Consider the following 13,606-nt stretch of genomic DNA (forward strand, 5'->3'; position numbering starts at 1 on the left):
GTCCTGGGACCCGGTTGACTGGGTTCAAAGAACAACAGCCATATTCCTTACTGCTGAACATGACTTCAGCCAGAGGTAGGTCTCCCCCCCAGTTCCCCACTAAAGTCAAAATCAATACTGTGCATCTTTCCCATAAGTATGGAACTATTCTGCAAATATCTCACCAAGACCTTTTTAAAATGCTGAAATGAAGAGGCACACATAATATATAAAATCACTGCCATGAGGCGAAACTTAAAATAGATCCTTTTTTGGCTCCAATATTAAACAGATGAACATGAATTGCTGATAGCCCACATTTTTCATAAGATGATTAAATAAAACTAATTGAATTATATTTTTCCGCCTTCCCTTTGCACGGTGCCATGTCGTGATGTTCTATATCCATCCTCTGTAGGATCTCCATGGGTTAATCTGCCAGGAAGAACTATTGCAAAGCACACCAAAAGTAGGCTTCAATACACCCTCATCCTCAGCATTTAATCTTCCTCAGAAGCGAATGGGGACAAGTTCAGGAAATGGAAAACAAGTGTTAGCCCGTATAAAATCAATCCCAGTCACTTACAGCAGTGCTGTCTGTCATGGTTGATGGCAGAATTGCCCAACTCTCCCCATCCTGCATTGGCATTGTGTGCAGACAAATGTAACAGCATTCTACATGTGTGTGTGTGTTCGTATGTCCCACTCAACAAGAGGGGTAGCCATTGCAACATCCAATTAATTGCATCCTGGATGTCAGCTTTTGAACAACCCTTGCTAGTGTTGCAGGAAAAGGAATTTAGTAAGAACACATTAAATATTCACACACCAATCTTTGCACTGCATAGTTCCATGGACACTAAGTTCTCTTAAATGGCATCAGATAGTATAGCGGCACGGTGGCACAGTGATGAGCATGGTGGCACAGTGGTTAGCACTGCTGTCTTACAGCATCAGGGACCCGGGTTCAATTCCAGCCTCGGATGACTGTGTGCAGAATCTGCAATTCTCCCTGTGTCTTTCTCCAAGTACTCAGGTTTCCACCCACAATCCAAAGATGTGCGGGTTGGGTGGATTGGCCATGCTGAAGTGTCTGTTTGCATCACAGGGACTACAAGGGTAAATACGTGGGGTGAGGAGATAGGGCCTATGTAGGATTGATGTCAGTGCAGGCTTGATGGGCCGAATGGCCCCTTCTACGCTGTAAGTATCCTATGATTCCTTCCAAACTCTACCAGGCTGGAATAGAGCAGGAATGCTGGTATGGACTAATGTAGCAACATTGTATTTCTCATTTATACTAGATCAGGTTGGAACAGAATCTGTGGAATTCGCTACCCCAAAGTGCAGTGGAGGCTGGGACAGTGAGTAAATTTAAGGAGGAGTTAGACAGATTTTTAATTAGGAACAGGTTAAAAGGTTATGGGGGGGAAGGCAGGAAAATGAGGATGAGGAGCACATCAGCCATGATCAAATGGTGGAATGAACTCGATGGGCTGAATGGCTTAATTCTGCTCCTATATCTCATGAACTTATGAAAAATGAACTTAGGAGGAATGTTGTATAATGATATCAAACCTGTCTGTCTCATGCCCCATATATCACAATTATATTTTACAGTGAGAACTGGCATGTGATTCTATCAATAGTTACGGTGATAGTTATCCTACTGCTCGTCACTGCTCTTATTCTTTACATGAAACTAAAGCAGCAGAAGAAAAGCGGTACGTTCTGTCCAAATCAAACTGTAAAAATTCCCAGCAAATGTTTTTAATATAACTGTGAAAATTAATTTGCATTTATTTATTCAGTGCTTTCCAGGAACTCTGGATGCCCCTGAATCACTCAACAGCCAACTAAATATTTTGAAGTGCAGTTACTGTCATGACGTCAGAACTGCATCTAATTTGCGCACAGCAAGATCCCACACACTACAATGACCAAAACTGTGGAGGGGATGGCCCAGTGGTATTGTCGCTAAATCAGTGGATTCTGTAATCCAACAGGACATGCTGAGCACGTGACATGGAACTACTTAAACCAAAACCTATCTTTCAGAAGAAAAAAAATCTCCATAGAACATCAAATAAACTGGCTTCATGTAGTTATCCATAAAACATACATCAAATATCAATTAAATTTCATAGAACCCCTACAGGAGGCCATTTGCTCATTGATTCTGCACTGACTCTGACAGAGCACCATACCCTGGCTCTCTCCCTCACCTTCTTCCCAAAACCCCACACATTTCCATCGAACTGACATGTCTTGAGACACCAAGGGGTAATTTATCATGGTTAATCCATCTAACCTGCACATCTTTGGACTGTGGGAGGAAACCAGAGCACTCAGAGGAAACCCACACAGACACAAGGAGAATGTGCAAACTCCACATGGACAGTCACCCAAGGCCAGAATTGACCCCAGGACCCTGGGGCTGTGAGGCAGCAGTGCTCACCACTGTGCCATCGTGCCACCCGATATGTAAATAAAACCCACCAGGAACCTTTGCATGTTTGAACTCAGTAAAGTTCTGATTATAAACCGATGTTTTGATTATTTTAGAGTCACAGAGGTTTACAGCACGGAAACAGGCCCTTCTGCCCAACTTGTCCATGCCACCAGTTTTTTTAAGCACCTAAGCTAGTCCCAATTGCCCATGTTTGGCCCATATCCCTCAATAGGCATCTTACCCATGTAACTGTCTAAACACTTTTTAAAAGACAAAATTGTACCTGTCTCTACTACTATCTCTGGCAGCTTTCTCTGTGTAGTGAGTGTCTGGAACATTATCATTATAGTTCATAATTATTAATGGTAATTAAAATTATAATTTTATTTTACAGACATTGGCGCAGAGAACCCTGGAGTCTGTCAGGTGAGATGAGGCCACATCAGGGTCACATGGTAGACCCAAACATAGAACATTACAGCGCAGTGCAGGCCCTTCGGCCCTTGATGTTGCGCCAACCGGTGGAACCAATCTAATGACCCTCTAACTTAAACTATTCCAATATTATCCATATGCCTATCAAATGACCATTCGAATGCCTTTAAAGTTGGCAAGTCCACAAGTGCTGCAGGCAGGGCACTCCACACCCTCACTACCTCACAGAGCTGTTGGGGAGGGAGTTTCAGGACTTTGACCCAATGACAGTGGAAGGACAGTGATATACTTCCAAGTCAGGATGGTGTGTCTTGGAGGGGAGCTTGCTGGTGGTGGTGGTATCTGCTGCTCTTGTATTTCTAGGGACTGTAGGTTGGTGCTGTCTAAGGAGCCTTGGTGAGATGCTGCAGTGACTCTTGTAGATGATGCACACGTTACCAGTGTGCGTCTGTGGTAAAGGGAGTGAATGTTTAAATTGGTGGTGGGTCCCAGTCAAGTGGACTGCTTTGTCCAGGGTGATGTTAACTTCTTGAGTGTTGTTGGAGCTGTATTCATCCAGGCAAGTGGAGACCATTCCATCACACTCCTGACTTGTGCCATATAGAAGATGTTCTCCAGTTGATGCCATTTTTAACAAACCTGCTCTCTATCCCTATCTCCTTGGACTATGGTTCAGTCTCTGGTTCCCTGTCAAGGTGACAACTCCTTTGGAATCCTCATTCAGAGCCGACCTGTATTCACACTTTGTCAAAACTGACTGACACAAATTTGCCTGAAGCGAACTGAAAAATCACGCAAAGGGCAGTAACCTTAGTGCTTGGCACAGTTCTCACAGGGCGTCTGAAATGCCGAGCAGTCTCCTGGATTGAAGCTTGCGATAGTGCCCCGGTCGATCCAAGTTTTAGGGGCCACTGCAGGATGGTCGCCAGCCAGACCCAGGATTGGTTGTAAACTGTCCGGGATCATCAGGGAGCCAGTGTGCTGGGAATGAGAGAGGGCATTGAGAACTAAGTAGCCTGAGTAGTGGGTGTGAGAGGTAGAAACCATCACTGGTTGATTAGAGCAGCTGAAGTCCAGGGAGGTAGGACATGTGGGGGTAAATGAATCAGGGGGACCCAAGGTCAGGGCAAAAGGATTAGAACACAAGAACTAGGAGCAGGAGTAAACTCTTGAGCCTGCTCAGCCATTCAATAAAATCATGGCTCATTATTTTCCAGCTCCCACCCAATCACCATAACCTTTAATTCCTTTACTGTTCAATTAATTGAAAGGTGCGAGAATCTTAGTGACGGTAAAACGGTTGGGATTCCTAAAAGACACAATATGGAATTGCTGGCGTTAGACTGGGGTAAGACAGTAAGAAGTCCCACAACAACAGGTTAAAGTCCAACAAGTTTATTTAGTAGCACAAGCTTTCGGAGAGCAGTCCCTTCACCAGGCACTCACTCACGCACTCCGAAAGCTCGTGCTACCAAATAAACCTGTTGGACTTGAACTTGGTGTTGTAAAAGACACAAGATTGTGGACACTATGGTGGCACAGTAGTTAGCACTGCTGCCTCGCGGTGCCAGGGACCCGTGTTCAATTCCAACCTCACTGTCTGTGTGGAGTCTGTACACTCTCCCTGTGCCTGCACGGGTTTCCTCCGGATGCTCCAGTTTCCTCCCACACATTCCCAAGATGTGTGGTTGACTGATGGTTGACTGGCCGTGCTAAATTGCCCCTTAGTGTCAGAGGGTTATGGGGGGGTAAATACGCGGAGTTACTGGGATAGGGCCTGGGTGGGATTGTTGTCAGTGCGTGCTCGATGAGCTGAATAGTCTCCTTCTGCACTGTTGTGATTCTATGCAAATTTCTTTTTCCTTTACTTTCTTATTTAATTCAGAACAATTCCAAAAAATCATGACAGGTCTCGGACTTCAAATCCCTTTTCCTGACTCTTCCCAAATCCCTTAATTCCCCGAGAGACTAAAAATTTGCCATTCACAGCCTTAAATTTGATTAGTGATGGAGCATCCACGACTCTTTGGAATGGAAAATCCCAAAGATTCAAAACCATTTGAATGAAGAAGTTTCTCTTCTCAGTGCTAAATGATCGGCCTTTCATCCTGAGACTGTGCCCCTAAGTTTTAGATTCCCCAACCAGCAGAAACAATCTCTTGAGTGCCCACCCTATCAAGCCCCTTCCCAATTTTGTATTTTTCAATGGGCTGGTCTCTCATCGGGAAGCACAACTTACTCAGCCCCTTATTATTGGGCATCCCCCTCATTCCAGGGGCCAATGTAGTGAACTGTTGCTGTCTTGTCTCCAATGCAAGTATATCCTTTCCTAAATATGGAGATGAAAAATGCGCTCAGCACTCCAGATTCATCCTTTACAACAAGGGCAAAACTTCTTTATTTGTGTCGTCCAAACCCCATGCTTAACCTTGATCCTTGATTCAAGTTCCTCAACTTAAAAAAGAACGACAGAGCAGAAGAACAATGGACAACAACAGAACAATTGCAGCTCTAATATTTATTAGTTGTGATAAAATCTGTAAGCAGAATTTAATGTCCTTCCCCACGGCAACCATGATGATGGAGGGGAGGCACAATCACGGGGGAGTCTGGGGCCCTCATTGCCTTCCCCCCCTTCATTTCCCCCTCCCCTCAATTGAGTCTGAGGCTGAAAAGCCTGGGAGCATTCTTCCTTCTATATAATAACTCCAGGAGTCGGCTGTGAAGGAACTGTGCTTTTATCGCACAAAATAAAAACAAATAATAACCATAAGCCTGCAGTGAACACAACAGGCCCCAAAATGGATTGGTTGTCAAATAGGAGGCAGAGAGTGGGGGTCAACGGGTGCTATTCGGATTGGCGGTTGGTGACTAGTGGAGTGCCCCAGGGGTTGGTGCTGAGGCCTCAGCTTTTTACCATTTATATAGATGATCTGGAGGAGGGAACCGAGTGTAGGGTGTCGAAATTTGCTGATGACACCAAGATTGGGGGAATGGCAAATTGTGCAGAGGGTGTGGAGAGTCTGCTGAAGGATCTAGATAGGCTGGGCGAATGGGCCAGGAAATGGCAAATGGAATTTAATGTTGGCAAGTGTGAGGTGGTCCACTTTGGTAGGAAGAATGGTAGGAAGGACCTACGTGGAGAAAAATTGCAGCAGGCGACGGTGCAGAGGGACCTCGGGGTCCTTGTGCATGAGTCGCAAAAACCCAGCTTGCAGGTGCAGCAGGTGGTCAGGAAGGCGAATGGGATGCTGGCCTTCATAGTGAGGGGGATTGAATATAAAAGTAGGGAGGTCTTGCTGCAGCTGTATAGGGCATTGGTGAGACCGCAGCTGGAGTACTGTGTGCAGTTTTGGGCGCTGCACCTGCGCAAAGATATTTTGGCCTTGGAGGGAGTGCAGAGGAGGTTTACTAGGCTGATACCGGAGTTGAGGGGGTTGAGCTATGAGGAGAGGCTGAATAAACTAGGCTTGTACTCGTTAGAGTTTAGAAGAATGAGGGGGGATCTCATTGAGACGTATAAGATGATGAATGGGATGGATAGGATAGAGGTGGAGAGACTCTTCCCGCTCAAAAAAGACAGTAGGACTAGGGGGCACAGCCTCAAGATAAAGGGGGGGCGGTTTAGAACGGAGTTGAGGAGGAACTTCTTCACTCAAAGGGTGGTGAACCTCTGGAATTCTCTGCCCGTTGAAGTGGTGGAGGCTGCCTCGCTAAATATTTTTAAGAAGCGGGTTGATGGGTTTTTGATAAGAGAGGGGATTAAGGGTTATGGGGAGAGGGCGGGAAAGTGGAACTGAGCCATGACAGATCAGCCATGATCTTATTGAATGGCGGGGCAGGCTCGAAGGGCTAGATGGCCTACTCCTGCTCCTATTTCTTATGTTCTTATGTTCAAATGGGACTAAAAGGTTAATGGATCTGCTCAAGGTCTTGCTTTATACAAGGCTTGTTATACAAGCTCCACCTGGTTGGTTAATTATCAATCCCCAGGGAGCTTGTATTCAATGAGCCCAGCTAGGAGGTCAATTAGTGACTCCCCATTCAGATCATGGGGGGTTATCACACTGTCCCACTGCTGATTGAGGGTCTTATAGTGGTCATATCCTGCCACCCAGCGCCTCGTGGGCTGGTTGCCGTGCGGAAAATGTGACATCAAAACAGTGCAGGGCTGCGTGTGGGCTTGGAAGAGGGCAGGGTGATTATTGTCCTTATTTAAAGGCACTCACTGCCTGATGGAGGGGCCAGCTGAGAGCTACCCACTTATCTTTGATGCCCTTCTCCCCATGAGCCCAAAGTCCACTCATCCAAGTGTTGGAATCCAGCTACTATACTAGGCCAGGGGTCTCCAAACTATGGCCCGCGGGCCTCATCCGTCCCGCAGCGGGCTGCATCCAGATCGGAGTTTGGAGACCGCTGTACTAGGCCACAGGTGGAGGTCTTACCAATAGCAGCCATCACTTCGCCATTCAATAGAGCTGCCAGCATCTGATTGGCTGGTAGCTCTCGGCAGATGGCACTTCCGCCCCTGGGGTCCTTGATCCCAAGGAAGATCCTCCACTGTCCAGTTAAGTGCCTGAGAACACAGCAGCAAAGAGGATTCTGGCTGGGTCAGCAGCAGATGGGAGAAATACTCTTCGCCTCCGTTAGATACCCCTTATGATTTTGGTTAATATTGTACATAATTATGGTGACAGTTTTCCCTTGTTTCAATTTCCTAAGGAAAATCAAGAGGTGATGTATTCCTGTGTGTCCGTGGTACCCAGACCCGACTTGGAAAATACTTACCTTAATCTTCAGGATCTTACAGCTCAAAGAACAGCCAGAAACCAAGAGTCTTCGGAAACTGTGGAATATTCTGCAATTCTTGTCCGATCGTAATGAAATGAACCAACAAAGGAACCGTGTTTGTGGTTTTTCCTAGATACTTTTTGAACCAAAAAAAGGCAGAGCGTTGTTTCTGGTGGGAAAACCCAGAAACAACACCCTGGACATTTTTCCCCGGAGAATCACACCAGTTTTATCTCCAGATCTTAGAACATGCTACCTAAAATAAATCAAGGAGGATGTGTTTCACGCTGTCACGCAGGGGAGCGGGACCTCAACTCACCAGCAAAACCCGGCTGCACTGAGATTGGGGTGCTATATTTATGGGGCACCCCAATCATAACAGGAATAGACCTCCCACCCCCGCCAGCCCACCGCAGAGATTATAAGGGCTCCTCTCCCTGCTCCCGCATGTAGTCGGCACTTTTTCACACCTCCCCCCACAATCATCAATCCCTTTCATAACCTCAGGCGGCACGGTAGCACAGTGGTTAGCACTGCTGCTTCACAGCTCCAGGGACCTGGGTTCGATTCCCAGCTTGGGTCACTGTCTGTGTGGAGTTTGCACATTCTCCTCGTGTCTGTGTGGGTTTCCTCCGGGTACTCCAGTTTACTCCCACAGTCCAAAGATGTGTGGGTTAGGTTGATTGGCCATGCTAAAATTGCCCCTTAGTGTACTAGGATGTTTAGGTTAGAGGGATTAGTGGGTGGGATATGGGGGTAGGGCCTGGGTGGGATTGTGGTCGGTGCAGACTCGATGGGCCGAAGGGCCTCTTTCTGCACTGTAGGGTTCTATGATTTTATGATTCTAGATCATTGGCCACTTCAACCCCATAGTCAGGGTTGGCATCCCTCCCAACCGCCATCACCAGCATACCCTGCCCCTCAGTCTGCTCCTGCCCCACAACCAAATCTGAATGAATTCCTCCCCCCTTCAGCACCCCCCATAAAACTCCCACTGGGGCCTGTCCCTTGGCACGGGTTGGCACTGCCAAGTTGGTGTGGGCATGATGCCAGCCTGGCGATGACAATCTGTGACAAGAAGCACTGCCAAGGTGGGGTACTGCTTGGCCATGTCCTTCTCCCCCAGCAGTGTATTCGCTTTTACACCCCCACATCGAGGTGAACCTGTTGTAAATGATGCCAGTGTGACATCACACTGACACCCGCTGAGTATCCGCTGAGAGAGCGCTCGCTAATGGCTTGCTAATGTGATTAAATGAGCTTTCCATGGTCCCATGACATGTTTCACACTACTCCACTAGTGAGGGGCCGGTAAGATCAGAACTCGGAAAGTCGCTGCTGCGAATCGCGCTTTCTGGATTTAGAGCCTGTGCTGCTATCTTGCAAACAGAGAGTGCGGGCTCAAAATTGCCTCGAGACTGTTTTCTTTTGTTGCTGCAGTTTCCCTGCCTGTTTCAACAACACTTTGCGTCATTCTAAGAAGTGCAGTGGCCAACAAGGAGAAAGACACAAAGAATAGGAAATATACATGAGCCACAGTGCCTGATTATACTATAGCGTGTAACATTGATTGTTGTAAAAGGGCGGACGCCAGTCTTGTTTCATTGACAAGTATAACTATGTATAAGCATGTATAATGATGTATACAGAATATGTGAATGCAAATAAATCAACAATATTCAGCGTAAAGTTGAAACTCGTAACTTAAGGTACACAGCACTGACACACAGATATCTGTCTCATTCCAAGCATATCCAATAACATAAGCCAACTTTAATATTGACTCTTCTGCAATGTTAAATGATTGACGCTATAGAATCCCTACAGTACAGAAGGAGGCCATTCAGCCCACCGAGTCTGCACCGATCACAATCCCACCCACGTGCCATTCTGAGAACCCCATACCCTAGCTAGTCCCCCTGTCACTAAGGCGCAATTGAGCATGGCCAATTAACCTAACATCTTTGGACTGTGGGAGGAAACCGGATGGTCAACTCACTCCATTTCTCAGTGAATTTATATATATGATATATCTATGGAGTATTGTTCTAAATAGAAAAAAAACTTGTATTTATACATAAGCTTTCTTGGCCTCAAAATGTCCTGAAGCATTTTACATGTAATGTAATATTTTGAAGTATAGAAATATAGTCATTATCAATTACTTCTCCTTCTAGACAGCTTGCACTTAAGTAGTAAAACACACAGACACATACTAATACACACAGATACACAAATACATACAGACATATGCACAAATATACACACGCGTACGCACACACTAATATACATGGACAGACACACACACAAATATACACACACAGACATACTCACAACTAATGTACACAGTCACACTCAAATATACACACACACACTTATATACAGTCACACACACACAAAAATACACACATATACACACACTAATATACAGTCACACACACACACACACAGATTAATATACACAGTCTCGCACTCACACACACAAATATACACACACACTAATGTACACAAATTTTTTCTCTGGAGCATAGAAAGCTGAGGGGTGACCTTATAAAATCTATAAAATAATGAGGGTCACAGATCAGCTAGATAGTCAATATATTTTCAAAGGTTGGGGAGTCTAAAACTGGAAGGCATAGGTTTAAGGTGAGAGGGGAGAGGTACAAAAGTGTCCGGGGGGAAATCTTTTCATACAGAGGGTGCTGAGTGTCTGGAACAAGCAGAGTTCAGATGGAGGCGACAGATCACAAACTAAAGTTGTTGAACACAATGTTGAACAATTTTAGACCTTGACCACTCTCCCACATTTTAATCCCCTTTCTTACATCCAATTTTTTTTTAGCTCAATGCAAAAACCGTCACTTCCCCGCTGGGTTATTTGTCATTTGCTTTTAGATTTGTCAGATCTTTGCTGAAATCTCTTCTAGCCCTCACTAATCACTGCTCCACCCTTCATATACAGAATAACCTCAAACCCATTCTCCCTCTCCTTTAGTTCTGAAGAAGAGACAGGCAGACTTGAAACGTTCGCTCTGTTTTCTCTGCCTACGGATGCTGTCGGACATGTTGGGTCAGTTCTTCAGCCTCCCAGTCACGTGCTTCCCACCAGAGAATTCCGGCGCCTGAGATTTTCCAACATTCTCTGTTTTTTGTTTGCAGTTCCCTGTAGGTGAGAAAACCTAACAGAGTGAAGGGCTGCCGCTAACATCGAGATCACCTGAAAACCAACTTCATGGGAATTCAGTGACCAGCCTGCTAAGAATCCTTCCCCTAACAAGAACCTCAATCCAATTTTAAACTATCCCCTTTATTTCAGAAAATACTGTATGGGCCTGCCATGAAATAGATAGCTATAAACTGTAACCGTACACTCCCGTCATCTCTGACTCATCTGTGTGAGTGAGGCAAAAATGTGTGAGAGAGGAGTGAGTGAAAGATTGCATTATTTTGGGGGTAAATGCGTGAGAATAAACAGCCTTCTTTGTTTTTTTAACTTCACAAAAGCTTGCTGCTCGAATTATTTAATCTGGAAAAGCACATACTCATAGGTACAAATTTAAAACAGAGTTGAGGAGAAAGCACTTCTCCCGAAGGGTTGTGAATCTATGCATTCCGCTACCCCAAAGTGCAGTGAATGATGGGGCAGTGAGCAAATTTGAGGAGGAGTTAGACAGATTTTTAATTGGGAATGGGTTGAAGGGTTATGGGGAGAAAGCAGGGAAATGGGGATGAGGAGCATGATCGAATGACGATACGAACTCGATGGATCCAATAGCCTAATCCTGCTCCTATATCTAATGAACTTATGAACTATACAGATGTCCTGATCGTGGACAGTTAAGGAAACACCTACATTTTGTACATGGCAACTGATTGGACCTTGGGTAAATATCTCACCAAAAATATATAACTGCACTTTCATGCTGACTACAGATGAAGGAAGTGCACGGTAATTTGAAGCAAGTTTAGCAACATGTCTCCTTAAACGCTGTCGGCAGACTTTACCAGTCATTCACAGTGGGATTCTCTCGTCCTGCTGCAGGCAACGGAGATTTGGCTGAGTGCCAAGTTCTCCATCCTTCAGCGGTGGTCAGGTGTGAGTGGAAAATTCCAGCCTCTACGTTATTCCTTCGGCTAAAATAAAGGAAATGCCTCTGTGTACCAAGACTGCCCACTCTGGGGCTATCTGTCAAGATATGTATGGCTGGAACGCAGAGGAAATGCATTGATAAACTCTGGCTCTCACTTGCTGGGAAAGTACATACAACGTAGTCAGTCCCACCTCCCCAGGCACTCCAATATGGCAATTTGCCAAGCTGGGAAACAATAACATGGAATAATATCCTACTGCCTGGTATTATGCCATGTCCATATGACTATACCATGCCCATATGCCAACGTGCCACACCAGCCACATATAATTGTAAATATCCTGCAACTTACAATTACACTTGGGCACTCAAAAATAATGCATAAAATAATCCCATTTTACCACGGTAGGCTTGCCTAAGTTAATGAATTATTTTTCTTGCCCCAGTAACACCTGGTAGAGTTTGCAATGGGCGTTGCAGGATTATATAATCCTGCCAATTAGTCAAATAACAAAGAACAAAGAAAATTACAGCACAGGAACAGGCCCTTTGGCCCTCCAAGCCTGCACTGACCATGCTGCCCGACTGAACTAAAACCCTTTACCCTTCCAGAGACCATATCCCTCTACTCTCATCCTATTCATGCATTTGCCAAGAACCCCCCTTAAAAGTTACTATTGTATCTGCTTCCACTGCCTCCCCAGTGGTGGTTTTGGCACCCACACACTCTGTGTAAAAAACTTGCTTTGTACATCTCCTTTAAACATTGCTCCTCGCACCTTAAACCTATGCCCCCTAGTAATTGACTCTTCCACCCTGAGAAAAAGCATCTGACTATCCATTCTTGTCCATCTGTCTCATAATCTTGCAGACTCCTACTCGATCACCCCTCAACTTTCTTCGCTCCAGTGAGAACAAAGTTTCTCCAACCTCATGGCTAATGTCTTCCATACCAGGCAATATCCTGGTAAATCATTTCTGTCCCTTCTCCAAAGCCTCCACATCCTTATGCTGGTGTGGCGACCAGAATTGAACACTATATTCCAAGTGTGAAAAGACCAAATTCTGAAGCAGTCTATTCATTTAACATCAAACAGGTCATTGGCAAAACAAATAGATTTGTATATTTGTGTGACCATTGATCCAAAATTATTCTTAGTTTCTATTGATACGCAATCTAAACTGGAATCTTTCCAAAAATGCACACAATGCTCATTGACACTAAGAGAAAAACTTTAACAAGGCAGATTTCCACATGGAGTGCTAGAGGAACTGGGTGGATTAAAAATTGACCAAGATCCTTGTCAATTGTCTTCTACATCCTAATCATCACAGCAATAAGCGTGCAACACAGTTGACTGATTTCAATAACATGATCATTTTGATTTTAATTTGATTTGATTTATTATTGTCACATACATTAGTATATAGCCAAAATTATTGTTTCTTGCATATTATACAGACAAAGCATACCATTCATAGAGGAGGGAAGGAGAGGGTGCAGAATGTCGTGTTGCAGTCATAGCTAGGGTGTAGAGAAAGATCAACTTTGTGTGAGGTAGTTCCATTCAAAAGTCTGAATAGCAGCAGGGAAGAAGCTGTTCTTGAGTCAGTTGGTACGTGACCTCGGGCTTTTGTATCTTTTTCCCAAAGGAAGGAGGTGGAAGAAAGTATGTCCAGATGCCTGGGGTCCTTGATTATGCTGGCTGTTTTTCTGAGGTAGCAGGAAGTGCAGACAGAGTCATGAAATGGGAGGTTAGTTTGCATAATGGACTGGGTTTGATTCATGATCCTTTGTCATTTCCTGCGGTCTTGGGCAAAGCAGAAGCCATACCAAGCTGTGATACAATCAGAAAGG

This window comes from Carcharhinus amblyrhynchos, chromosome 22, assembly GCF_965287045.1.
Source record: "Carcharhinus amblyrhynchos chromosome 22, sCarAmb.v2.hapA, whole genome shotgun sequence".
Classification (NCBI taxonomy): Eukaryota; Metazoa; Chordata; class Chondrichthyes; order Carcharhiniformes; family Carcharhinidae; genus Carcharhinus; species Carcharhinus amblyrhynchos.